Source organism: Cryptomeria japonica, unplaced genomic scaffold (genome assembly GCF_030272615.1).
Source record: "Cryptomeria japonica unplaced genomic scaffold, Sugi_1.0 HiC_scaffold_501, whole genome shotgun sequence".
NCBI classification, from domain to species: domain Eukaryota; kingdom Viridiplantae; phylum Streptophyta; class Pinopsida; order Cupressales; family Cupressaceae; genus Cryptomeria; species Cryptomeria japonica.
Window position 1 is genome coordinate 74,238 of NW_026729317.1, and position 27,768 is coordinate 102,005.

General features: G+C 63.1%; 3 non-coding genes across 3 annotated transcripts; all 3 read left to right on the top strand.

The window, feature by feature from the left end:
* Positions 1-6,880: 6,880 nt before the first annotated feature.
* Positions 6,881-6,999, top strand: LOC131871979 (5S ribosomal RNA). The gene has a single exon (XR_009370164.1). It is a non-coding gene; the product is annotated as a 5S ribosomal RNA (ribosomal RNA).
* A 7,805-nt stretch (positions 7,000-14,804) lies between these two features.
* LOC131871980 (5S ribosomal RNA) lies at positions 14,805-14,923 on the top strand. The gene has a single exon (XR_009370165.1). It is a non-coding gene; the product is annotated as a 5S ribosomal RNA (ribosomal RNA).
* Positions 14,924-22,727: 7,804 nt separating this feature from the next.
* Positions 22,728-22,846, top strand: LOC131871981 (5S ribosomal RNA). Its single transcript, XR_009370166.1, has one exon. It is a non-coding gene; the product is annotated as a 5S ribosomal RNA (ribosomal RNA).
* The last annotated feature ends 4,922 nt before the right edge of the window (positions 22,847-27,768 follow it).

A 27,768-nucleotide genomic window follows, 5' to 3' on the forward strand; every position in this document is an offset into this window, starting at 1 on the left:
AGGTGCGCAACCCAGCCAAGGTGTGCGCACCCCGGTCAAACCGAGCTCCGAATCGTGCGCACCAGAGGTGCACGCCATCGTGCGCACCTTGGAGCACACTTCGGAGCCCTCCTTGGTGCGCGCCGATGTTGCGCACCTCGGAGCGCACCCGGGGAAAACAATGCAATTAACCCGACTTTCGACTTCGTGGGCACCTCGGAGCGCTCTCGGGTTCGCACCTCGGAGCACACCGAGGTGCGCACCTTTGATGCGCTGCCTTCACCAATTTCCAGAAAAGGCAAGAAAACATTGAGAAGGTGTGCGCACCGAGGTGCCCACCCTGGCGAAGGTGCACGCGAGGTGCGCACCCGGGGCAAACCGGGCTCCGACTTCGTGCACGCCGCACCTTGGAGCACACTTCGGAGCGCTCCTTGGTGCGCACCAGGGCGCGCAACCCAGCCGAGGTGCCCACCCCGGCGAAGGTGCACGCGAGGTGCGCACCCGGGGCAAACCGGGCTCCGACTTCGTGCACGCCATGGTGCCCACCGCGGCGAAGGTGCACGCGAGGTGCGCACCCGGGGCAAACCGGGCTCCGACTTCGTGCACGCCGCACCTTGGAGCACACTTCGGAGCGCTCCTTGGTGCGCACCATGGTGCCCACCAGGGCGCGCAACCCCGCCGAAGGTGCACGCGAGGTGCGCACCCGGGGCAAACCGGGCTCCGACTTCGTGCACGCCGCACCTTGGAGCACACTTCGGAGCGCTCCTTGGTGCGCACCATGGTGCCCACCAGGGCGCGCAACCCCGCCGAAGGTGCACGCGAGGTGCGCACCCGGGGCAAACCGGGCTCCGACTTCGTGCACGCCATGGTGCGCACCGCGGCGAAGGTGCGCACCCGGGGCAAACCGGGCTCCGACTTCGTGCACGCCGCACCTTGGAGCACACTTCGGAGCGCTCCTTGGTGCGCACCAGGGCGCGCAACCCAGCCGAGGTGCCCACCCCGGCGAAGGTGCACGCGAGGTGCGTACCCGGGGCAAACCGGGCTCCGACTTCGTGCACGCCGCACCTTGGAGCACACTTCGGAGCGCTCCTTGGTGCGCACCATGGTGCCCACCAGGCCGCGCAACCCAGCCAAGGTGTGCGCACCAAGGTGCACGCGAGGTGCGCACCCGGGGCAAACCGGGGTCCGACTTCGTGCACGCCGCACCTTGGAGCACACATCGGGGCGCTCCCGGGTTCGCACCGGCGTTGCGCACCGTGGTGGGCACCTCGGAGCACACCAAGGTGGGCAGCGAGGTGCGCACCTTTGATGCGATGCCTTCACTAATTTCCATAAAAGGCAAAAAAAAAACGAGATTTTAAAATTTCCGTTTTGAAAGATAGTGAGAAAAAGGGAATGCTGGTGCCATCTTGAGCCCGCCCTGGTGCGCAGCCCAGCCAAGGTGTGCGCACCAAGGTGCCCACCCTGGCGAAGGTGCGCGCCCGGGCAATTAACCCAACTTCCAACTTCGCGCGCGCCAGGGTGGGAGCGCACCCAACAACCGGGCCTGGGAAGAGCCAATGCGAGAAACCCCACCAAACGCTCTGACAAAAAAAGAGGGGGCGCTCCAGTAACCCCGCTTCGGAGCGCACCCTGGGCAAACCCAGCCAAGGTGCCCACCCCGGCCAAGGTGCAGGCGAGGTGCGCACCCGGGGCAAACCGGGCTCCGACAACGTGCACGCCGCACCTTGGAGCACACTTCGTAGCGCTCCCGGGTGCGCACCTCAGAGCACACCAAGGTGGGCAGCGAGGTGCGCACCTTTGATGCGCTGCCTTCACTAATTTCCAGAAAAGGCAAAAAAAAAGGAGATTTTAAAATTTCCGTTTTGAAAGATAGTGAAAAAAACGGAACGCGCGTGCCATCTTGAGCCCGCCCTGGTGCGCAGCCCAGGTAAGGTGCCCACCCTGGCAAAGGTGCGCACCCGGGCAATTAACCCTACTTCCGACTTCGTGCGCGCCAGGGTGGCAACCGGGCCTCGGAAGAGCCAATGCGAGAAACCCCACCAAACGCTCCGACAAAAAAAGAGGCGGCGCTCCAATAACCCCGCTTCGGAGCGCAGCCGGGGCAAACCCAGCCAAGGTGCCCACCCCGACGAAGGTGCACGCGAGGTGCGCACCCGGGGCAAACCGGGCTCCGACAACGTGCACGCAGCACCTTGGAGCACACTTCGAAGCACTCCCGGGTGCCCACCGGCGTTGCGCACCGTGGTGGGCAGCGAGGTGCGCACCTTTGATGCGCTGCCTTCACTAATTTCCAGAAAAAGGCAAAAAAAAATGAGATTTTAAAATTTCCGTTTTGAAAGATAGTGAAAAAAAAGGAACGCGGGTGCCATCTTGAGCCCGCCCTGGTGCGCAGCCCAGGCAAGGCATGCGCACCAAGGTGCCCACCCGAGGTGCACACCCGGGGCAAACCGGGCTCCGACTTCGTGCAGGCCGCACCTTGGAGCACACTTCGGAGCGCTCCTTGGTGCGCACCATGGTGCCCACCAGGGCGCGCAACCCAGCCAAGGTCTGCACACTAAGGTGCCCACCCCGGCGAAGGTGCACGCGAGGTGCGCACCCGGGGCAAACCGGGCTCCGACTTCGTGCACGCCATGGTGCCCACCGCGGCGAAGGTGCACGCGAGGTGCGCACCCGGGGCAAACCGGGCTCCGACTTCGTGCACGCCGCACCTTGGAGCACACTTCGGAGCGCTCCTTGGTGCGCACCATGGTGCCCACCAGGGCGCGCAACCCAGCCAAGGTGTGCGCACCAAGGTGCACGCGAGGTGCGCACCCGGGGCAAACCGGGGTCCGACTTCGTGCACGCCGCACCTTGGAGCACACATCGGAGCGCTCCCAGGTTCGCACCAGCGTTGCGCACCTTTGATGCGCTGCCTTCACTAATTTCCAGAAAAGGCAAAAAAAAACGATATTTTAAAATTTCCGTTCTGAAAGATAGTGAAAAAAACGGAACGCGGGTGCCATCTTGAGCCCTTCCTGGTGCGCAGCCCAGGCAAGTTGTGCGCACCAAGGTGCCCACCCTGGCGGAGGTGCGCGCCCGGGGCAAACCGGGCTCCGACTTCGTGCACTGCATGGTGCCCACCAAGGCGCGCAACCCAGCCAAGGTGCCCACCGCAGCGAAGGTGCACGCGAGGTGCACACCCGGGGCAAACCGGGCTCCGACTTCGTGCACGCCGCACCTTGGAGCACACTTCAGAGCGCTCCTTGGTGCGCACCAGGGCGCGCAACCCAGCCGAGGTGCCCACCCCGGCGAAGGTGCACGCGAGGTGCGCACCCGGGGCAAACCGGGCTCCGACTTCGTGCACGCCATGGTGCCCACCGCGGCGAAGGTGCGCACCCGGGGCAAACCGGGCTCCGACTTCGTGCACGCCGCACCTTGGAGCACACTTCGGAGCGCTCCTTGGTGCGCACCATGGTGCCCACCAGGCCGCGCAACCCAGCCAAGGTGTGCGCACCAAGGTGCACGCGAGGTGCGCACCCGGGGCAAACCGGGGTCCGACTTCGTGCACGCCGCACCTTGGAGCACACATCGGGGCGCTCCCGGGTTCGCACCGGCGTTGCGCACCGTGGTGGGCACCTCGGAGCACACCAAGGTGGGCAGCGAGGTGCGCACCTTTGATGCGATGCCTTCACTAATTTCCATAAAAGGCAAAAAAAAAATGAGATTTTAAAATTTCCGTTTTGAAAGATAGTGAGAAAAAGGGAATGCTGGTGCCATCTTGAGCCCGCCCTGGTGCGCAGCCCAGCCAAGGTTTGCGCACCAAGGTGCCCACCCTGGCGAAGGTGCGCGCCCGGGCAATTAACCCAACTTCCAACTTCGCGCGCGCCAGGGTGGGAGCGCACCCAACAACCGGGCCTGGGAAGAGCCAATGCGAGAAACCCCACCAAACTCTCTGACAAAAAAAGAGGGGGCGCTCCAGTAACCCCGCTTCGGAGCGCACCCTGGGCAAACCCAGCCAAGGTGCCCACCCCGGCCAAGGTGCAGGCGAGGTGCGCACTCGGGGCAAACCGGGCTCCGACAACGTGCACGCCGCACCTTGGAGCACACTTCGTAGCGCTCCCGGGTGCGCACCTCAGAGCACACCAAGGTGGGCAGCGAGGTGCGCACCTTTGATGCGCTGCCTTCACTAATTTCCAGAAAAGGCAAAAAAAAAAGGAGATTTTAAAATTTCCGTTTTGAAAGATAGTGAAAAAAACGGAACGCGCGTGCCATCTTGAGCCCGCCCTGGTGCGCAGCCCAGGTAAGGTGCCACCCTGGCAAAGGTGCGCACCCGGGCAATTAACCCTACTTCCGACTTCGTGCGCGCCAGGGTGGCAACCGGGCCTCGGAAGAGCCAATGCGAGAAACCCCACCAAACGCTCCGACAAAAAAAGAGGCGGCGCTCCAATAACCCCGCTTCGGAGCGCAGCCGGGGCAAACCAAGCCAAGGTGCCCACCCCGACGAAGGTGCACGCGAGGTGCGCACCCGGGGCAAACCGGGCTCCGACAACGTGCACGCAGCACCTTGGAGCACACTTCGAAGCACTCCCGGGTGCCCACCGGCGTTGCGCACCGTGGTGGGCAGCGAGGTGCGCACCTTTGATGCGCTGCCTTCACTAATTTCCAGAAAAAGGCAAAAAAAAATGAGATTTTAAAATTTCCGTTTTGAAAGATAGTGAAAAAAAAGGAACGCGGGTGCCATCTTGAGCCCGCCCTGGTGCGCAGCCCAGGCAAGGCATGCGCACCAAGGTGCCCACCCGAGGTGCACACCCGGGGCAAACCGGGCTCCGACTTCGTGCAGGCCGCACCTTGGAGCACACTTCGGAGCGCTCCTTGGTGCGCACCATGGTGCCCACCAGGGCGCACCCGAGGCAAACCGGGCTCCGACTTCGTGCACGCCGCACCTTGGAGCACACATCGGAGCGCTCCCAGGTTCGCACCAGCGTTGCGCACCTTTGATGCGCTGCCTTCACTAATTTCCAGAAAAGGCAAAAAAAAACGATATTTTAAAATTTCCGTTCTGAAAGATAGTGAAAAAAACGGAACGCGGGTGCCATCTTGAGCCCTTCCTGATGCGCAGCCCAGGCAAGTTGTGCGCACCAAGGTGCCCACCCTGGCGGAGGTGCGCGCCCGGGGCAAACCGGGCTCCGACTTCGTGCACTGCATGGTGCCCACCAAGGCGCGCAACCCAGCCAAGGTGCCCACCGCAGCGAAGGTGCACGCGAGGTGCGCACCCGAGGTGCACACCCGGGGCAAACCGGGCTCCGACTTCGTGCACGCCGCACCTTGGAGCACACTTCAGAGCGCTCCTTGGTACGCACCAGGGCGCGCAACCCAGCCAAGGTGCTCACCCCGGCGAAGGTGCACGCGAGGTGCGCACCCGGGGCAAACCGGGCTCGGACTTCGTGCACGCCGCACCTTGGAGCACACATCGGAGCGCTCCCGGGTTCGCACCAGCATTGCGCACCTTTGATGCGCTGCCTTCACTAATTTCCAGAAAAGGCAAAAAAAAGAAAAAAATGAGATTTTAAAATTTCCGTTTTGAAAGATAGTGAAAAAAACGGAACGCGGGTGCCATCTTGAGCCCGCCCTGGTGTGCAGCCCAGGCAAGTTGTGCGCACCAAGGCACCCACCCTGGCCAAGGTGGGTCACGGGGTGGGTCCTAGGGTGGGTAACGGGGTGGGTACTAAGGTGCGTGCTAAGGTGGGTCATAGGGTGGGTGCCAAGGTGGGCACCAGGGTGGGTGTGCACCAACCCTAGCCAGGGTAGGTCACGGGGTGGTTGTCGGGGTGGGCGTCAAGGAGCCAAGGTGGGTGGCAAGTAGCCAAGTTGCGTGCCAAGGTGGGTGTCGGGGTGGGTGCCAAGGATCCAAGGTGGGTGCCAAGGAACCAAGGTGGGTGTCTGGGTGGGTGCCGAGGTGGGAGCCAGGGTGGGTCCCAAGGTGAGTGCAAAGGTGGGTGCCAGGGTCAAGGTGAGTGCCAATGTGGGTTCCAAGGTGCCAGGGTCAGGGTGAGTGCCAATGTGGGTTCAAAGGTGCTAAGTTGGGTGCGAGGTTGGGTGCGAGGGTGGGTGGGTGCCAAGGTGTGCTAGGTGGAAGCCCGGGTGGGTCGGCATCCCATGGGTGTCGAGTTGGGTGCCTGATGGGTGCTTCTTGTCAAGTTTTAGTCGTCGGGACTCATTTCGAGCCTTAGAGGTCGTTTCTTGTCCGGTTGCCCTGTCTTCGACCTGGGAACCCAATTTTGGTCCTCGGGTCCCATTTTTTTTTGTCTCGCATCCCACTTTTGGCCTGTGGCCTTTTCGGGGTCGATTCTCGTTTTGGGCATCAGAGCATGTTTCTTCTCCTAAAACCCAATATTTGTTTATTAAGTCTCGGAACACATTTTTGTTCTCGTGGACCCATCATGGGTCTTGGAACGCATTTGTGGTCCTTGGGTCCCATTTTGCATCCCGAAACTTGTGTTTTGGTGCTTGATCCCTATTTTGGGTGCCCACCTTGCACCAAGTGCGCACCCGGGGCAAACCGAGCGCCTTGGTGCACCGGGGCAAGATCGAGCGTGCACCCGAGGCGCCCCGAACATGCACCAAGGTGCACTCGGCCCACATGTGAGCGCAGGTCGTTGCGCCCGAGGTGGTGTGTGGGCACCGCGTTGCAGACGGGACACTGCACGCACACGACGCCCCCTCCAGGTGCACGCACGTAGGCCGGGCCGGGTGCACACCCGACGCCCTAGCAAGGTGCGCGCACCCGGGCAGGGCTCACACTTGGCGAACGGGGCGCACTTCGCGAGGGAGGGTGTGCACCTCGACGGGGGTGGGTGGCCGGGGTGGATTCGCACGTGGGTCGCGGTTTGCTAAGTACACACTGCGACAAGCTCATAACGGGTGCGATCATACCAGCGTTAGTGCACCGGATCCCATCAGAACTCCGCAGTTAAGCGCGCTTGGGCCGGAGTAGTACTGGGATGGGTGACCTCCCGGGAAGTCCCGGTGTTGCACCCTTTTTTAGTTTTTCGCCGGGCGTCGCAATGCTATTTGAATAAACCTTTTGCCCGTTTGCGTTCTCGTCGGGGCCGGGCCGGGCCGGGGTGCGCTGCCCGCACTACCGCGCGCGCGGGGGGCGACACCGAGCGCGCACCCGAGGCGCCCCGAGCACACAGGCCACGGTGCAACCCGGGCGTTGTGCGCGCACCCCGGTGCGCCCGAGGTGCTGCGCGCGCACCCAGGTGAAATCGGTGTGCACCTCGGCCAGTGCGCGCTCGGTCGAGTCGCGCACGTTGGCCAAGGTGCACGGTGATGTTTCTTACTCTAAGGTTCCGCACCAGACGCCCGGGACAGGTGAGCGAAGCTGGGCGGGGCCGGGTGCGCGGCCGGGGCAGGTGCACGCAGCTGGAGAGAGCTTTGGAGCACACTTCGGAGCGCACCAATGATGCGCTCCATTCAAAAGTTTCCTGAAAAGGCAAAAAAAGTTGAGATTATAGAATTTCCCACTTGAGAGATTGTAAAAAAAAAAAATTTAAAATGAAGGAAACGCGGGTGCCAAGGTGTGCGCAGCCCAGCCAAGGTGTGCGCACCAAGGCGCCCACCCTGGCGAAGGTGCACGCAAGGTGCGCACCCGAGGCAAACCGGACAATTAACCCAACTTTCGACTTCGCGCGCACCTTGGAGCGCACTTCGGAGCGCTCCTTGGTGCGCACCAATCTTGGGCACCTCGGAGTGCACCATGGCGCCCACCAAGGTGCGCACCCGGGGCAAACCGAGCTCCGACTTCGTGCGCACCTTGGAGCGCACGAAAGGTGCGCACCATGGCGCCCACCAAGGTGCGCAGCCCAGCCAAGGCGTGCGCATCAAGGTGCGCACCCTGGCGAAGGTGCGCACCCGGGGCAAACCGAGCTCCGACTTCGTGCGCACCTTGGAGCGCACAAAAGGTGCGCAACCCAGCCAAGGTGTGCGCACCCCGGTCAAACCGAGCTCCGAATCGTGCGCACCAGAGGTGCACGCCATCGTGCGCACCTTGGAGCACACTTCGGAGCCCTCCTTGGTGCGCGCCGATGTTGCGCACCTCGGAGCGCACCCGGGGAAAACAATGCAATTAACCCGACTTTCGACTTCGTGGGCACCTCGGAGCGCTCTCGGGTTCGCACCTCGGAGCACACCGAGGTGCGCACCTTTGATGCGCTGCCTTCACCAATTTCCAGAAAAGGCAAGAAAACATTGAGAAGGTGTGCGCACCGAGGTGCCCACCCTGGCGAAGGTGCACGCGAGGTGCGCACCCGGGGCAAACCGGGCTCCGACTTCGTGCACGCCGCACCTTGGAGCACACTTCGGAGCGCTCCTTGGTGCGCACCAGGGCGCGCAACCCAGCCGAGGTGCCCACCCCGGCGAAGGTGCACGCGAGGTGCGCACCCGGGGCAAACCGGGCTCCGACTTCGTGCACGCCATGGTGCCCACCGCGGCGAAGGTGCACGCGAGGTGCGCACCCGGGGCAAACCGGGCTCCGACTTCGTGCACGCCGCACCTTGGAGCACACTTCGGAGCGCTCCTTGGTGCGCACCATGGTGCCCACCAGGGCGCGCAACCCCGCCGAAGGTGCACGCGAGGTGCGCACCCGGGGCAAACCGGGCTCCGACTTCGTGCACGCCGCACCTTGGAGCACACTTCGGAGCGCTCCTTGGTGCGCACCATGGTGCCCACCAGGGCGCGCAACCCCGCCGAAGGTGCACGCGAGGTGCGCACCCGGGGCAAACCGGGCTCCGACTTCGTGCACGCCATGGTGCGCACCGCGGCGAAGGTGCGCACCCGGGGCAAACCGGGCTCCGACTTCGTGCACGCCGCACCTTGGAGCACACTTCGGAGCGCTCCTTGGTGCGCACCAGGGCGCGCAACCCAGCCGAGGTGCCCACCCCGGCGAAGGTGCACGCGAGGTGCGTACCCGGGGCAAACCGGGCTCCGACTTCGTGCACGCCGCACCTTGGAGCACACTTCGGAGCGCTCCTTGGTGCGCACCATGGTGCCCACCAGGCCGCGCAACCCAGCCAAGGTGTGCGCACCAAGGTGCACGCGAGGTGCGCACCCGGGGCAAACCGGGGTCCGACTTCGTGCACGCCGCACCTTGGAGCACACATCGGGGCGCTCCCGGGTTCGCACCGGCGTTGCGCACCGTGGTGGGCACCTCGGAGCACACCAAGGTGGGCAGCGAGGTGCGCACCTTTGATGCGATGCCTTCACTAATTTCCATAAAAGGCAAAAAAAAAACGAGATTTTAAAATTTCCGTTTTGAAAGATAGTGAGAAAAAGGGAATGCTGGTGCCATCTTGAGCCCGCCCTGGTGCGCAGCCCAGCCAAGGTGTGCGCACCAAGGTGCCCACCCTGGCGAAGGTGCGCGCCCGGGCAATTAACCCAACTTCCAACTTCGCGCGCGCCAGGGTGGGAGCGCACCCAACAACCGGGCCTGGGAAGAGCCAATGCGAGAAACCCCACCAAACGCTCTGACAAAAAAAGAGGGGGCGCTCCAGTAACCCCGCTTCGGAGCGCACCCTGGGCAAACCCAGCCAAGGTGCCCACCCCGGCCAAGGTGCAGGCGAGGTGCGCACCCGGGGCAAACCGGGCTCCGACAACGTGCACGCCGCACCTTGGAGCACACTTCGTAGCGCTCCCGGGTGCGCACCTCAGAGCACACCAAGGTGGGCAGCGAGGTGCGCACCTTTGATGCGCTGCCTTCACTAATTTCCAGAAAAGGCAAAAAAAAAAGGAGATTTTAAAATTTCCGTTTTGAAAGATAGTGAAAAAAACGGAACGCGCGTGCCATCTTGAGCCCGCCCTGGTGCGCAGCCCAGGTAAGGTGCCCACCCTGGCAAAGGTGCGCACCCGGGCAATTAACCCTACTTCCGACTTCGTGCGCGCCAGGGTGGCAACCGGGCCTCGGAAGAGCCAATGCGAGAAACCCCACCAAACGCTCCGACAAAAAAAGAGGCGGCGCTCCAATAACCCCGCTTCGGAGCGCAGCCGGGGCAAACCCAGCCAAGGTGCCCACCCCGACGAAGGTGCACGCGAGGTGCGCACCCGGGGCAAACCGGGCTCCGACAACGTGCACGCAGCACCTTGGAGCACACTTCGAAGCACTCCCGGGTGCCCACCGGCGTTGCGCACCGTGGTGGGCAGCGAGGTGCGCACCTTTGATGCGCTGCCTTCACTAATTTCCAGAAAAAGGCAAAAAAAAATGAGATTTTAAAATTTCCGTTTTGAAAGATAGTGAAAAAAAAGGAACGCGGGTGCCATCTTGAGCCCGCCCTGGTGCGCAGCCCAGGCAAGGCATGCGCACCAAGGTGCCCACCCGAGGTGCACACCCGGGGCAAACCGGGCTCCGACTTCGTGCAGGCCGCACCTTGGAGCACACTTCGGAGCGCTCCTTGGTGCGCACCATGGTGCCCACCAGGGCGCGCAACCCAGCCAAGGTCTGCACACTAAGGTGCCCACCCCGGCGAAGGTGCACGCGAGGTGCGCACCCGGGGCAAACCGGGCTCCGACTTCGTGCACGCCATGGTGCCCACCGCGGAGAAGGTGCACGCGAGGTGCGCACCCGGGGCAAACCGGGCTCCGACTTCGTGCACGCCGCACCTTGGAGCACACTTCGGAGCGCTCCTTGGTGCGCACCATGGTGCCCACCAGGGCGCGCAACCCAGCCAAGGTGTGCGCACCAAGGTGCACGCGAGGTGCGCACCCGGGGCAAACCGGGGTCCGACTTCGTGCACGCCGCACCTTGGAGCACACATCGGAGCGCTCCCAGGTTCGCACCAGCGTTGCGCACCTTTGATGCGCTGCCTTCACTAATTTCCAGAAAAGGCAAAAAAAAACGATATTTTAAAATTTCCGTTCTGAAAGATAGTGAAAAAAACGGAACGCGGGTGCCATCTTGAGCCCTTCCTGGTGCGCAGCCCAGGCAAGTTGTGCGCACCAAGGTGCCCACCCTGGCGGAGGTGCGCGCCCGGGGCAAACCGGGCTCCGACTTCGTGCACTGCATGGTGCCCACCAAGGCGCGCAACCCAGCCAAGGTGCCCACCGCAGCGAAGGTGCACGCGAGGTGCACACCCGGGGCAAACCGGGCTCCGACTTCGTGCACGCCGCACCTTGGAGCACACTTCAGAGCGCTCCTTGGTGCGCACCAGGGCGCGCAACCCAGCCGAGGTGCCCACCCCGGCGAAGGTGCACGCGAGGTGCGCACCCGGGGCAAACCGGGCTCCGACTTCGTGCACGCCATGGTGCCCACCGCGGCGAAGGTGCGCACCCGGGGCAAACCGGGCTCCGACTTCGTGCACGCCGCACCTTGGAGCACACTTCGGAGCGCTCCTTGGTGCGCACCATGGTGCCCACCAGGCCGCGCAACCCAGCCAAGGTGTGCGCACCAAGGTGCACGCGAGGTGCGCACCCGGGGCAAACCGGGGTCCGACTTCGTGCACGCCGCACCTTGGAGCACACATCGGGGCGCTCCCGGGTTCGCACCGGCGTTGCGCACCGTGGTGGGCACCTCGGAGCACACCAAGGTGGGCAGCGAGGTGCGCACCTTTGATGCGATGCCTTCACTAATTTCCATAAAAGGCAAAAAAAAAACGAGATTTTAAAATTTCCGTTTTGAAAGATAGTGAGAAAAAGGGAATGCTGGTGCCATCTTGAGCCCGCCCTGGTGCGCAGCCCAGCCAAGGTTTGCGCACCAAGGTGCCCACCCTGGCGAAGGTGCGCGCCCGGGCAATTAACCCAACTTCCAACTTCGCGCGCGCCAGGGTGGGAGCGCACCCAACAACCGGGCCTGGGAAGAGCCAATGCGAGAAACCCCACCAAACTCTCTGACAAAAAAAGAGGGGGCGCTCCAGTAACCCCGCTTCGGAGCGCACCCTGGGCAAACCCAGCCAAGGTGCCCACCCCGGCCAAGGTGCAGGCGAGGTGCGCACCCGGGGCAAACCGGGCTCCGACAACGTGCACGCCGCACCTTGGAGCACACTTCGTAGCGCTCCCGGGTGCGCACCTCAGAGCACACCAAGGTGGGCAGCGAGGTGCGCACCTTTGATGCGCTGCCTTCACTAATTTCCAGAAAAGGCAAAAAAAAAAGGAGATTTTAAAATTTCCGTTTTGAAAGATAGTGAAAAAAACGGAACGCGCGTGCCATCTTGAGCCCGCCCTGGTGCGCAGCCCAGGTAAGGTGCCACCCTGGCAAAGGTGCGCACCCGGGCAATTAACCCTACTTCCGACTTCGTGCGCGCCAGGGTGGCAACCGGGCCTCGGAAGAGCCAATGCGAGAAACCCCACCAAACGCTCCGACAAAAAAAGAGGCGGCGCTCCAATAACCCCGCTTCGGAGCGCAGCCGGGGCAAACCAAGCCAAGGTGCCCACCCCGACGAAGGTGCACGCGAGGTGCGCACCCGGGGCAAACCGGGCTCCGACAACGTGCACGCAGCACCTTGGAGCACACTTCGAAGCACTCCCGGGTGCCCACCGGCGTTGCGCACCGTGGTGGGCAGCGAGGTGCGCACCTTTGATGCGCTGCCTTCACTAATTTCCAGAAAAAGGCAAAAAAAAATGAGATTTTAAAATTTCCGTTTTGAAAGATAGTGAAAAAAAAGGAACGCGGGTGCCATCTTGAGCCCGCCCTGGTGCGCAGCCCAGGCAAGGCATGCGCACCAAGGTGCCCACCCGAGGTGCACACCCGGGGCAAACCGGGCTCCGACTTCGTGCAGGCCGCACCTTGGAGCACACTTCGGAGCGCTCCTTGGTGCGCACCATGGTGCCCACCAGGGCGCACCCGAGGCAAACCGGGCTCCGACTTCGTGCACGCCGCACCTTGGAGCACACATCGGAGCGCTCCCAGGTTCGCACCAGCGTTGCGCACCTTTGATGCGCTGCCTTCACTAATTTCCAGAAAAGGCAAAAAAAAACGATATTTTAAAATTTCCGTTCTGAAAGATAGTGAAAAAAACGGAACGCGGGTGCCATCTTGAGCCCTTCCTGATGCGCAGCCCAGGCAAGTTGTGCGCACCAAGGTGCCCACCCTGGCGGAGGTGCGCGCCCGGGGCAAACCGGGCTCCGACTTCGTGCACTGCATGGTGCCCACCAAGGCGCGCAACCCAGCCAAGGTGCCCACCGCAGCGAAGGTGCACGCGAGGTGCGCACCCGAGGTGCACACCCGGGGCAAACCGGGCTCCGACTTCGTGCACGCCGCACCTTGGAGCACACTTCAGAGCGCTCCTTGGTACGCACCAGGGCGCGCAACCCAGCCAAGGTGCTCACCCCGGCGAAGGTGCACGCGAGGTGCGCACCCGGGGCAAACCGGGCTCGGACTTCGTGCACGCCGCACCTTGGAGCACACATCGGAGCGCTCCCGGGTTCGCACCAGCATTGCGCACCTTTGATGCGCTGCCTTCACTAATTTCCAGAAAAGGCAAAAAAAAGAAAAAAATGAGATTTTAAAATTTCCGTTTTGAAAGATAGTGAAAAAAACGGAACGCGGGTGCCATCTTGAGCCCGCCCTGGTGTGCAGCCCAGGCAAGTTGTGCGCACCAAGGCACCCACCCTGGCCAAGGTGGGTCACGGGGTGGGTCCTAGGGTGGGTAACGGGGTGGGTACTAAGGTGCGTGCCAAGGTGGGTCATAGGGTGGGTGCCAAGGTGGGCACCAGGGTGGGTGTGCACCAACCCTAGCCAGGGTAGGTCACGGGGTGGTTGTCGGGGTGGGCGTCAAGGAGCCAAGGTGGGTGGCAAGTAGCCAAGTTGCGTGCCAAGGTGGGTGTCGGGGTGGGTGCCAAGGATCCAAGGTGGGTGCCAAGGAACCAAGGTGGGTGTCTGGGTGGGTGCCGAGGTGGGAGCCAGGGTGGGTCCCAAGGTGAGTGCAAAGGTGGGTGCCAGGGTCAAGGTGAGTGCCAATGTGGGTTCCAAGGTGCCAGGGTCAGGGTGAGTGCCAATGTGGGTTCAAAGGTGCTAAGTTGGGTGCGAGGTTGGGTGCGAGGGTGGGTGGGTGCCAAGGTGTGCTAGGTGGAAGCCCGGGTGGGTCGGCATCCCATGGGTGTCGAGTTGGGTGCCTGATGGGTGCTTCTTGTCAAGTTTTAGTCGTCGGGACTCATTTCGAGCCTTAGAGGTCGTTTCTTGTCCGGTTGCCCTGTCTTCGACCTGGGAACCCAATTTTGGTCCTCGGGTCCCATTTTTTTTTGTCTCGCATCCCACTTTTGGCCTGTGGCCTTTTCGGGGTCGATTCTCGTTTTGGGCATCAGAGCATGTTTCTTCTCCTAAAACCCAATATTTGTTTATTAAGTCTCGGAACACATTTTTGTTCTCGTGGACCCATCATGGGTCTTGGAACGCATTTGTGGTCCTTGGGTCCCATTTTGCATCCCGAAACTTGTGTTTTGGTGCTTGATCCCTATTTTGGGTGCCCACCTTGCACCAAGTGCGCACCCGGGGCAAACCGAGCGCCTTGGTGCACCGGGGCAAGATCGAGCGTGCACCCGAGGCGCCCCGAACATGCACCAAGGTGCACTCGGCCCACATGTGAGCGCAGGTCGTTGCGCCCGAGGTGGTGTGTGGGCACCGCGTTGCAGACGGGACACTGCACGCACACGACGCCCCCTCCAGGTGCACGCACGTAGGCCGGGCCGGGTGCACACCCGACGCCCTAGCAAGGTGCGCGCACCCGGGCAGGGCTCACACTTGGCGAACGGGGCGCACTTCGCGAGGGAGGGTGTGCACCTCGACGGGGGTGGGTGGCCGGGGTGGATTCGCACGTGGGTCGCGGTTTGCTAAGTACACACTGCGACAAGCTCATAACGGGTGCGATCATACCAGCGTTAGTGCACCGGATCCCATCAGAACTCCGCAGTTAAGCGCGCTTGGGCCGGAGTAGTACTGGGATGGGTGACCTCCCGGGAAGTCCCGGTGTTGCACCCTTTTTTAGTTTTTCGCCGGGCGTCGCAATGCTATTTGAATAAACCTTTTGCCCGTTTGCGTTCTCGTCGGGGCCGGGCCGGGCCGGGGTGCGCTGCCCGCACTACCGCGCGCGCGGGGGCGACACCGAGCGCGCACCCGAGGCGCCCCGAGCACACAGGCCACGGTGCAACCCGGGCGTTGTGCGCGCACCCCGGTGCGCCCGAGGTGCTGCGCGCGCACCCAGGTGAAATCGGTGTGCACCTCGGCCAGTGCGCGCTCGGTCGAGTCGCGCACGTTGGCCAAGGTGCACGGTGATGTTTCTTACTCTAAGGTTCCGCACCAGACGCCCGGGACAGGTGAGCGAAGCTGGGCGGGGCCGGGTGCGCGGCCGGGGCAGGTGCACGCAGCTGGAGAGAGCTTTGGAGCACACTTCGGAGCGCACCAATGATGCGCTCCATTCAAAAGTTTCCTGAAAAGGCAAAAAAAGTTGAGATTATAGAATTTCCCACTTGAGAGATTGTAAAAAAAAAAAATTTAAAATGAAGGAAACGCGGGTGCCAAGGTGTGCGCAGCCCAGCCAAGGTGTGCGCACCAAGGCGCCCACCCTGGCGAAGGTGCACGCAAGGTGCGCACCCGAGGCAAACCGGACAATTAACCCAACTTTCGACTTCGCGCGCACCTTGGAGCGCACTTCGGAGCGCTCCTTGGTGCGCACCAATCTTGGGCACCTCGGAGTGCACCATGGCGCCCACCAAGGTGCGCACCCGGGGCAAACCGAGCTCCGACTTCGTGCGCACCTTGGAGCGCACGAAAGGTGCGCACCATGGCGCCCACCAAGGTGCGCAGCCCAGCCAAGGCGTGCGCATCAAGGTGCGCACCCTGGCGAAGGTGCGCACCCGGGGCAAACCGAGCTCCGACTTCGTGCGCACCTTGGAGCGCACAAAAGGTGCGCAACCCAGCCAAGGTGTGCGCACCCCGGTCAAACCGAGCTCCGAATCGTGCGCACCAGAGGTGCACGCCATCGTGCGCACCTTGGAGCACACTTCGGAGCCCTCCTTGGTGCGCGCCGATGTTGCGCACCTCGGAGCGCACCCGGGGAAAACAATGCAATTAACCCGACTTTCGACTTCGTGGGCACCTCGGAGCGCTCTCGGGTTCGCACCTCGGAGCACACCGAGGTGCGCACCTTTGATGCGCTGCCTTCACCAATTTCCAGAAAAGGCAAGAAAACATTGAGAAGGTGTGCGCACCGAGGTGCCCACCCTGGCGAAGGTGCACGCGAGGTGCGCACCCGGGGCAAACCGGGCTCCGACTTCGTGCACGCCGCACCTTGGAGCACACTTCGGAGCGCTCCTTGGTGCGCACCAGGGCGCGCAACCCAGCCGAGGTGCCCACCCCGGCGAAGGTGCACGCGAGGTGCGCACCCGGGGCAAACCGGGCTCCGACTTCGTGCACGCCATGGTGCCCACCGCGGCGAAGGTGCACGCGAGGTGCGCACCCGGGGCAAACCGGGCTCCGACTTCGTGCACGCCGCACCTTGGAGCACACTTCGGAGCGCTCCTTGGTGCGCACCATGGTGCCCACCAGGGCGCGCAACCCCGCCGAAGGTGCACGCGAGGTGCGCACCCGGGGCAAACCGGGCTCCGACTTCGTGCACGCCGCACCTTGGAGCACACTTCGGAGCGCTCCTTGGTGCGCACCATGGTGCCCACCAGGGCGCGCAACCCCGCCGAAGGTGCACGCGAGGTGCGCACCCGGGGCAAACCGGGCTCCGACTTCGTGCACGCCATGGTGCGCACCGCGGCGAAGGTGCGCACCCGGGGCAAACCGGGCTCCGACTTCGTGCACGCCGCACCTTGGAGCACACTTCGGAGCGCTCCTTGGTGCGCACCAGGGCGCGCAACCCAGCCGAGGTGCCCACCCCGGCGAAGGTGCACGCGAGGTGCGTACCTGGGGCAAACCGGGCTCCGACTTCGTGCACGCCGCACCTTGGAGCACACTTCGGAGCGCTCCTTGGTGCGCACCATGGTGCCCACCAGGCCGCGCAACCCAGCCAAGGTGTGCGCACCAAGGTGCACGCGAGGTGCGCACCCGGGGCAAACCGGGGTCCGACTTCGTGCACGCCGCACCTTGGAGCACACATCGGGGCGCTCCCGGGTTCGCACCGGCGTTGCGCACCGTGGTGGGCACCTCGGAGCACACCAAGGTGGGCAGCGAGGTGCGCACCTTTGATGCGATGCCTTCACTAATTTCCATAAAAGGCAAAAAAAAAACGAGATTTTAAAATTTCCGTTTTGAAAGATAGTGAGAAAAAGGGAATGCTGGTGCCATCTTGAGCCCGCCCTGGTGCGCAGCCCAGCCAAGGTGTGCGCACCAAGGTGCCCACCCTGGCGAAGGTGCGCGCCCGGGCAATTAACCCAACTTCCAACTTCGCGCGCGCCAGGGTGGGAGCGCACCCAACAACCGGGCCTGGGAAGAGCCAATGCGAGAAACCCCACCAAACGCTCTGACAAAAAAAGAGGGGGCGCTCCAGTAACCCCGCTTCGGAGCGCACCCTGGGCAAACCCAGCCAAGGTGCCCACCCCGGCCAAGGTGCAGGCGAGGTGCGCACCCGGGGCAAACCGGGCTCCGACAACGTGCACGCCGCACCTTGGAGCACACTTCGTAGCGCTCCCGGGTGCGCACCTCAGAGCACACCAAGGTGGGCAGCGAGGTGCGCACCTTTGATGCGCTGCCTTCACTAATTTCCAGAAAAGGCAAAAAAAAAAGGAGATTTTAAAATTTCCGTTTTGAAAGATAGTGAAAAAAACGGAACGCGCGTGCCATCTTGAGCCCGCCCTGGTGCGCAGCCCAGGTAAGGTGCCCACCCTGGCAAAGGTGCGCACCCGGGCAATTAACCCTACTTCCGACTTCGTGCGCGCCAGGGTGGCAACCGGGCCTCGGAAGAGCCAATGCGAGAAACCCCACCAAACGCTCCGACAAAAAAAGAGGCGGCACTCCAATAACCCCGCTTCGGAGCGCAGCCGGGGCAAACCCAGCCAAGGTGCCCACCCCGACGAAGGTGCACGCGAGGTGCGCACCCGGGGCAAACCGGGCTCCGACAACGTGCACGCAGCACCTTGGAGCACACTTCGAAGCACTCCCGGGTGCCCACCGGCGTTGCGCACCGTGGTGGGCAGCGAGGTGCGCACCTTTGATGCGCTGCCTTCACTAATTTCCAGAAAAAGGCAAAAAAAAATGAGATTTTAAAATTTCCGTTTTGAAAGATAGTGAAAAAAAAGGAACGCGGGTGCCATCTTGAGCCCGCCCTGGTGCGCAGCCCAGGCAAGGCATGCGCACCAAGGTGCCCACCCGAGGTGCACACCCGGGGCAAACCGGGCTCCGACTTCGTGCAGGCCGCACCTTGGAGCACACTTCGGAGCGCTCCTTGGTGCGCACCATGGTGCCCACCAGGGCGCGCAACCCAGCCAAGGTCTGCACACTAAGGTGCCCACCCCGGCGAAGGTGCACGCGAGGTGCGCACCCGGGGCAAACCGGGCTCCGACTTCGTGCACGCCATGGTGCCCACCGCGGCGAAGGTGCACGCGAGGTGCGCACCCGGGGCAAACCGGGCTCCGACTTCGTGCACGCCGCACCTTGGAGCACACTTCGGAGCGCTCCTTGGTGCGCACCATGGTGCCCACCAGGGCGCGCAACCCAGCCAAGGTGTGCGCACCAAGGTGCACGCGAGGTGCGCACCCGGGGCAAACCGGGGTCCGACTTCGTGCACGCCGCACCTTGGAGCACACATCGGAGCGCTCCCAGGTTCGCACCAGCGTTGCGCACCTTTGATGCGCTGCCTTCACTAATTTCCAGAAAAGGCAAAAAAAAACGATATTTTAAAATTTCCGTTCTGAAAGATAGTGAAAAAAACGGAACGCGGGTGCCATCTTGAGCCCTTCCTGGTGCGCAGCCCAGGCAAGTTGTGCGCACCAAGGTGCCCACCCTGGCGGAGGTGCGCGCCCGGGGCAAACCGGGCTCCGACTTCGTGCACTGCATGGTGCCCACCAAGGCGCGCAACCCAGCCAAGGTGCCCACCGCAGCGAAGGTGCACGCGAGGTGCACACCCGGGGCAAACCGGGCTCCGACTTCGTGCACGCCGCACCTTGGAGCACACTTCAGAGCGCTCCTTGGTGCGCACCAGGGCGCGCAACCCAGCCGAGGTGCCCACCCCGGCGAAGGTGCACGCGAGGTGCGCACCCGGGGCAAACCGGGCTCCGACTTCGTGCACGCCATGGTGCCCACCGCGGCGAAGGTGCGCACCCGGGGCAAACCGGGCTCCGACTTCGTGCACGCCGCACCTTGGAGCACACTTCGGAGCGCTCCTTGGTGCGCACCATGGTGCCCACCAGGCCGCGCAACCCAGCCAAGGTGTGCGCACCAAGGTGCACGCGAGGTGCGCACCCGGGGCAAACCGGGGTCCGACTTCGTGCACGCCGCACCTTGGAGCACACATCGGGGCGCTCCCGGGTTCGCACCGGCGTTGCGCACCGTGGTGGGCACCTCGGAGCACACCAAGGTGGGCAGCGAGGTGCGCACCTTTGATGCGATGCCTTCACTAATTTCCATAAAAGGCAAAAAAAAAACGAGATTTTAAAATTTCCGTTTTGAAAGATAGTGAGAAAAAGGGAATGCTGGTGCCATCTTGAGCCCGCCCTGGTGCGCAGCCCAGCCAAGGTTTGCGCACCAAGGTGCCCACCCTGGCGAAGGTGCGCGCCCGGGCAATTAACCCAACTTCCAACTTCGCGCGCGCCAGGGTGGGAGCGCACCCAACAACCGGGCCTGGGAAGAGCCAATGCGAGAAACCCCACCAAACTCTCTGACAAAAAAAGAGGGGGCGCTCCAGTAACCCCGCTTCGGAGCGCACCCTGGGCAAACCCAGCCAAGGTGCCCACCCCGGCCAAGGTGCAGGCGAGGTGCGCACCCGGGGCAAACCGGGCTCCGACAACGTGCACGCCGCACCTTGGAGCACACTTCGTAGCGCTCCCGGGTGCGCACCTCAGAGCACACCAAGGTGGGCAGCGAGGTGCGCACCTTTGATGCGCTGCCTTCACTAATTTCCAGAAAAGGCAAAAAAAAAAGGAGATTTTAAAATTTCCGTTTTGAAAGATAGTGAAAAAAACGGAACGCGCGTGCCATCTTGAGCCCGCCCTGGTGCGCAGCCCAGGTAAGGTGCCACCCTGGCAAAGGTGCGCACCCGGGCAATTAACCCTACTTCCGACTTCGTGCGCGCCAGGGTGGCAACCGGGCCTCGGAAGAGCCAATGCGAGAAACCCCACCAAACGCTCCGACAAAAAAAGAGGCGGCGCTCCAATAACCCCGCTTCGGAGCGCAGCCGGGGCAAACCAAGCCAAGGTGCCCACCCCGACGAAGGTGCACGCGAGGTGCGCACCCGGGGCAAACCGGGCTCCGACAACGTGCACGCAGCACCTTGGAGCACACTTCGAAGCACTCCCGGGTGCCCACCGGCGTTGCGCACCGTGGTGGGCAGCGAGGTGCGCACCTTTGATGCGCTGCCTTCACTAATTTCCAGAAAAAGGCAAAAAAAAATGAGATTTTAAAATTTCCGTTTTGAAAGATAGTGAAAAAAAAGGAACGCGGGTGCCATCTTGAGCCCGCCCTGGTGCGCAGCCCAGGCAAGGCATGCGCACCAAGGTGCCCACCCGAGGTGCACACCCGGGGCAAACCGGGCTCCGACTTCGTGCAGGCCGCACCTTGGAGCACACTTCGGAGCGCTCCTTGGTGCGCACCATGGTGCCCACCAGGGCGCACCCGAGGCAAACCGGGCTCCGACTTCGTGCACGCCGCACCTTGGAGCACACATCGGAGCGCTCCCAGGTTCGCACCAGCGTTGCGCACCTTTGATGCGCTGCCTTCACTAATTTCCAGAAAAGGCAAAAAAAAACGATATTTTAAAATTTCCGTTCTGAAAGATAGTGAAAAAAACGGAACGCGGGTGCCATCTTGAGCCCTTCCTGATGCGCAGCCCAGGCAAGTTGTGCGCACCAAGGTGCCCACCCTGGCGGAGGTGCGCGCCCGGGGCAAACCGGGCTCCGACTTCGTGCACTGCATGGTGCCCACCAAGGCGCGCAACCCAGCCAAGGTGCCCACCGCAGCGAAGGTGCACGCGAGGTGCGCACCCGAGGTGCACACCCGGGGCAAACCGGGCTCCGACTTCGTGCACGCCGCACCTTGGAGCACACTTCAGAGCGCTCCTTGGTACGCACCAGGGCGCGCAACCCAGCCAAGGTGCTCACCCCGGCGAAGGTGCACGCGAGGTGCGCACCCGGGGCAAACCGGGCTCGGACTTCGTGCACGCCGCACCTTGGAGCACACATCGGAGCGCTCCCGGGTTCGCACCAGCATTGCGCACCTTTGATGCGCTGCCTTCACTAATTTCCAGAAAAGGCAAAAAAAAGAAAAAAATGAGATTTTAAAATTTCCGTTTTGAAAGATAGTGAAAAAAACGGAACGCGGGTGCCATCTTGAGCCCGCCCTGGTGTGCAGCCCAGGCAAGTTGTGCGCACCAAGGCACCCACCCTGGCCAAGGTGGGTCACGGGGTGGGTCCTAGGGTGGGTAACGGGGTGGGTACTAAGGTGCGTGCCAAGGTGGGTCATAGGGTGGGTGCCAAGGTGGGCACCAGGGTGGGTGTGCACCAACCCTAGCCAGGGTAGGTCACGGGGTGGTTGTCGGGGTGGGCGTCAAGGAGCCAAGGTGGGTGGCAAGTAGCCAAGTTGCGTGCCAAGGTGGGTGTCGGGGTGGGTGCCAAGGATCCAAGGTGGGTGCCAAGGAACCAAGGTGGGTGTCTGGGTGGGTGCCGAGGTGGGAGCCAGGGTGGGTCCCAAGGTGAGTGCAAAGGTGGGTGCCAGGGTCAAGGTGAGTGCCAATGTGGGTTCCAAGGTGCCAGGGTCAGGGTGAGTGCCAATGTGGGTTCAAAGGTGCTAAGTTGGGTGCGAGGTTGGGTGCGAGGGTGGGTGGGTGCCAAGGTGTGCTAGGTGGAAGCCCGGGTGGGTCGGCATCCCATGGGTGTCGAGTTGGGTGCCTGATGGGTGCTTCTTGTCAAGTTTTAGTCGTCGGGACTCATTTCGAGCCTTAGAGGTCGTTTCTTGTCCGGTTGCCCTGTCTTCGACCTGGGAACCCAATTTTGGTCCTCGGGTCCCATTTTTTTTTGTCTCGCATCCCACTTTTGGCCTGTGGCCTTTTCGGGGTCGATTCTCGTTTTGGGCATCAGAGCATGTTTCTTCTCCTAAAACCCAATATTTGTTTATTAAGTCTCGGAACACATTTTTGTTCTCGTGGACCCATCATGGGTCTTGGAACGCATTTGTGGTCCTTGGGTCCCATTTTGCATCCCGAAACTTGTGTTTTGGTGCTTGATCCCTATTTTGGGTGCCCACCTTGCACCAAGTGCGCACCCGGGGCAAACCGAGCGCCTTGGTGCACCGGGGCAAGATCGAGCGTGCACCCGAGGCGCCCCGAACATGCACCAAGGTGCACTCGGCCCACATGTGAGCGCAGGTCGTTGCGCCCGAGGTGGTGTGTGGGCACCGCGTTGCAGACGGGACACTGCACGCACACGACGCCCCCTCCAGGTGCACGCACGTAGGCCGGGCCGGGTGCACACCCGACGCCCTAGCAAGGTGCGCGCACCCGGGCAGGGCTCACACTTGGCGAACGGGGCGCACTTCGCGAGGGAGGGTGTGCACCTCGACGGGGGTGGGTGGCCGGGGTGGATTCGCACGTGGGTCGCGGTTTGCTAAGTACACACTGCGACAAGCTCATAACGGGTGCGATCATACCAGCGTTAGTGCACCGGATCCCATCAGAACTCTGCAGTTAAGCGCGCTTGGGCCGGAGTAGTACTGGGATGGGTGACCTCCCGGGAAGTCCCGGTGTTGCACCCTTTTTTAGTTTTTCGCCGGGCGTCGCAATGCTATTTGAATAAACCTTTTGCCCGTTTGCGTTCTCGTCGGGGCCGGGCCGGGCCGGGGTGCGCTGCCCGCACTACCGCGCGCGCGGGGGCGACACCGAGCGCGCACCCGAGGCGCCCCGAGCACACAGGCCACGGTGCAACCCGGGCGTTGTGCGCGCACCCCGGTGCGCCCGAGGTGCTGCGCGCGCACCCAGGTGAAATCGGTGTGCACCTCGGCCAGTGCGCGCTCGGTCGAGTCGCGCACGTTGGCCAAGGTGCACGGTGATGTTTCTTACTCTAAGGTTCCGCACCAGACGCCCGGGACAGGTGAGCGAAGCTGGGCGGGGCCGGGTGCGCGGCCGGGGCAGGTGCACGCAGCTGGAGAGAGCTTTGGAGCACACTTCGGAGCGCACCAATGATGCGCTCCATTCAAAAGTTTCCTGAAAAGGCAAAAAAAGTTGAGATTATAGAATTTCCCACTTGAGAGATTGTAAAAAAAAAAAATTTAAAATGAAGGAAACGCGGGTGCCAAGGTGTGCGCAGCCCAGCCAAGGTGTGCGCACCAAGGCGCCCACCCTGGCGAAGGTGCACGCAAGGTGCGCACCCGAGGCAAACCGGACAATTAACCCAACTTTCGACTTCGCGCGCACCTTGGAGCGCACTTCGGAGCGCTCCTTGGTGCGCACCAATCTTGGGCACCTCGGAGTGCACCATGGCGCCCACCAAGGTGCGCACCCGGGGCAAACCGAGCTCCGACTTCGTGCGCACCTTGGAGCGCACGAAAGGTGCGCACCATGGCGCCCACCAAGGTGCGCAGCCCAGCCAAGGCGTGCGCATCAAGGTGCGCACCCTGGCGAAGGTGCGCACCTGGGGCAAACCGAGCTCCGACTTCGTGCGCACCTTGGAGCGCACAAAAGGTGCGCAACCCAGCCAAGGTGTGCGCACCCCGGTCAAACCGAGCTCCGAATCGTGCGCACCAGAGGTGCACGCCATCGTGCGCACCTTGGAGCACACTTCGGAGCCCTCCTTGGTGCGCGCCGATGTTGCGCACCTCGGAGCGCACCCGGGGAAAACAATGCAATTAACCCGACTTTCGACTTCGTGGGCACCTCGGAGCGCTCTCGGGTTCGCACCTCGGAGCACACCGAGGTGCGCACCTTTGATGCGCTGCCTTCACCAATTTCCAGAAAAGGCAAGAAAACATTGAGAAGGTGTGCGCACCGAGGTGCCCACCCTGGCGAAGGTGCACGCGAGGTGCGCACCCGGGGCAAACCGGGCTCCGACTTCGTGCACGCCGCACCTTGGAGCACACTTCGGAGCGCTCCTTGGTGCGCACCAGGGCGCGCAACTCAGCCGAGGTGCCCACCCCGGCGAAGGTGCACGCGAGGTGCGCACCCGGGGCAAACCGGGCTCCGACTTCGTGCACGCCATGGTGCCCACCGCGGCGAAGGTGCACGCGAGGTGCGCACCCGGGGCAAACCGGGCTCCGACTTCGTGCACGCCGCACCTTGGAGCACACTTCGGAGCGCTCCTTGGTGCGCACCATGGTGCCCACCAGGGCGCGCAACCCCGCCGAAGGTGCACGCGAGGTGCGCACCCGGGGCAAACCGGGCTCCGACTTCGTGCACGCCGCACCTTGGAGCACACTTCGGAGCGCTCCTTGGTGCGCACCATGGTGCCCACCAGGGCGCGCAACCCCGCCGAAGGTGCACGCGAGGTGCGCACCCGGGGCAAACCGGGCTCCGACTTCGTGCACGCCATGGTGCGCACCGCGGCGAAGGTGCGCACCCGGGGCAAACCGGGCTCCGACTTCGTGCACGCCGCACCTTGGAGCACACTTCGGAGCGCTCCTTGGTGCGCACCAGGGCGCGCAACCCAGCCGAGGTGCCCACCCCGGCGAAGGTGCACGCGAGGTGCGTACCCGGGGCAAACCGGGCTCCGACTTCGTGCACGCCGCACCTTGGAGCACACTTCGGAGCGCTCCTTGGTGCGCACCATGGTGCCCACCAGGCCGCGCAACCCAGCCAAGGTGTGCGCACCAAGGTGCACGCGAGGTGCGCACCCGGGGCAAACCGGGGTCCGACTTCGTGCACGCCGCACCTTGGAGCACACATCGGGGCGCTCCCGGGTTCGCACCGGCGTTGCGCACCGTGGTGGGCACCTCGGAGCACACCAAGGTGGGCAGCGAGGTGCGCACCTTTGATGCGATGCCTTCACTAATTTCCATAAAAGGCAAAAAAAAAACGAGATTTTAAAATTTCCGTTTTGAAAGATAGTGAGAAAAAGGGAATGCTGGTGCCATCTTGAGCCCGCCCTGGTGCGCAGCCCAGCCAAGGTGTGCGCACCAAGGTGCCCACCCTGGCGAAGGTGCGCGCCCGGGCAATTAACCCAACTTCCAACTTCGCGCGCGCCAGGGTGGGAGCGCACCCAACAACCGGGCCTGGGAAGAGCCAATGCGAGAAACCCCACCAAACGCTCTGACAAAAAAAGAGGGGGCGCTCCAGTAACCCCGCTTCGGAGCGCACCCTGGGCAAACCCAGCCAAGGTGCCCACCCCGGCCAAGGTGCAGGCGAGGTGCGCACCCGGGGCAAACCGGGCTCCGACAACGTGCACGCCGCACCTTGGAGCACACTTCGTAGCGCTCCCGGGTGCGCACCTCAGAGCACACCAAGGTGGGCAGCGAGGTGCGCACCTTTGATGCGCTGCCTTCACTAATTTCCAGAAAAGGCAAAAAAAAAAGGAGATTTTAAAATTTCCGTTTTGAAAGATAGTGAAAAAAACGGAACGCGCGTGCCATCTTGAGCCCGCCCTGGTGCGCAGCCCAGGTAAGGTGCCCACCCTGGCAAAGGTGCGCACCCGGGCAATTAACCCTACTTCCGACTTCGTGCGCGCCAGGGTGGCAACCGGGCCTCGGAAGAGCCAATGCGAGAAACCCCACCAAACGCTCCGACAAAAAAAGAGGCGGCGCTCCAATAACCCCGCTTCGGAGCGCAGCCGGGGCAAACCCAGCCAAGGTGCCCACCCCGACGAAGGTGCACGCGAGGTGCGCACCCGGGGCAAACCGGGCTCCGACAACGTGCACGCAGCACCTTGGAGCACACTTCGAAGCACTCCCGGGTGCCCACCGGCGTTGCGCACCGTGGTGGGCAGCGAGGTGCGCACCTTTGATGCGCTGCCTTCACTAATTTCCAGAAAAAGGCAAAAAAAAATGAGATTTTAAAATTTCCGTTTTGAAAGATAGTGAAAAAAAAGGAACGCGGGTGCCATCTTGAGCCCGCCCTGGTGCGCAGCCCAGGCAAGGCATGCGCACCAAGGTGCCCACCCGAGGTGCACACCCGGGGCAAACCGGGCTCCGACTTCGTGCAGGCCGCACCTTGGAGCACACTTCGGAGCGCTCCTTGGTGCGCACCATGGTGCCCACCAGGGCGCGCAACCCAGCCAAGGTCTGCACACTAAGGTGCCCACCCCGGCGAAGGTGCACGCGAGGTGCGCACCCGGGGCAAACCGGGCTCCGACTTCGTGCACGCCATGGTGCCCACCGCGGCGAAGGTGCACGCGAGGTGCGCACCCGGGGCAAACCGGGCTCCGACTTCGTGCACGCCGCACCTTGGAGCACACTTCGGAGCGCTCCTTGGTGCGCACCATGGTGCCCACCAGGGCGCGCAACCCAGCCAAGGTGTGCGCACCAAGGTGCACGCGAGGTGCGCACCCGGGGCAAACCGGGGTCCGACTTCGTGCACGCCGCACCTTGGAGCACACATCGGAGCGCTCCCAGGTTCGCACCAGCGTTGCGCACCTTTGATGCGCTGCCTTCACTAATTTCCAGAAAAGGCAAAAAAAAACGATATTTTAAAATTTCCGTTCTGAAAGATAGTGAAAAAAACGGAACGCGGGTGCCATCTTGAGCCCTTCCTGGTGCGCAGCCCAGGCAAGTTGTGCGCACCAAGGTGCCCACCCTGGCGGAGGTGCGCGCCCGGGGCAAACCGGGCTCCGACTTCGTGCACTGCATGGTGCCCACCAAGGCGCGCAACCCAGCCAAGGTGCCCACCGCAGCGAAGGTGCACGCGAGGTGCACACCCGGGGCAAACCGGGCTCCGACTTCGTGCACGCCGCACCTTGGAGCACACTTCAGAGCGCTCCTTGGTGCGCACCAGGGCGCGCAACCCAGCCGAGGTGCCCACCCCGGCGAAGGTGCACGCGAGGTGCGCACCCGGGGCAAACCGGGCTCCGACTTCGTGCACGCCATGGTGCCCACCGCGGCGAAGGTGCGCACCCGGGGCAAACCGGGCTCCGACTTCGTGCACGCCGCACCTTGGAGCACACTTCGGAGCGCTCCTTGGTGCGCACCATGGTGCCCACCAGGCCGCGCAACCCAGCCAAGGTGTGCGCACCAAGGTGCACGCGAGGTGCGCACCCGGGGCAAACCGGGGTCCGACTTCGTGCACGCCGCACCTTGGAGCACACATCGGGGCGCTCCCGGGTTCGCACCGGCGTTGCGCACCGTGGTGGGCACCTCGGAGCACACCAAGGTGGGCAGCGAGGTGCGCACCTTTGATGCGATGCCTTCACTAATTTCCATAAAAGGCAAAAAAAAAACGAGATTTTAAAATTTCCGTTTTGAAAGATAGTGAGAAAAAGGGAATGCTGGTGCCATCTTGAGCCCGCCCTGGTGCGCAGCCCAGCCAAGGTTTGCGCACCAAGGTGCCCACCCTGGCGAAGGTGCGCGCCCGGGCAATTAACCCAACTTCCAACTTCGCGCGCGCCAGGGTGGGAGCGCACCCAACAACCGGGCCTGGGAAGAGCCAATGCGAGAAACCCCACCAAACTCTCTGACAAAAAAAGAGGGGGCGCTCCAGTAACCCCGCTTCGGAGCGCACCCTGGGCAAACCCAGCCAAGGTGCCCACCCCGGCCAA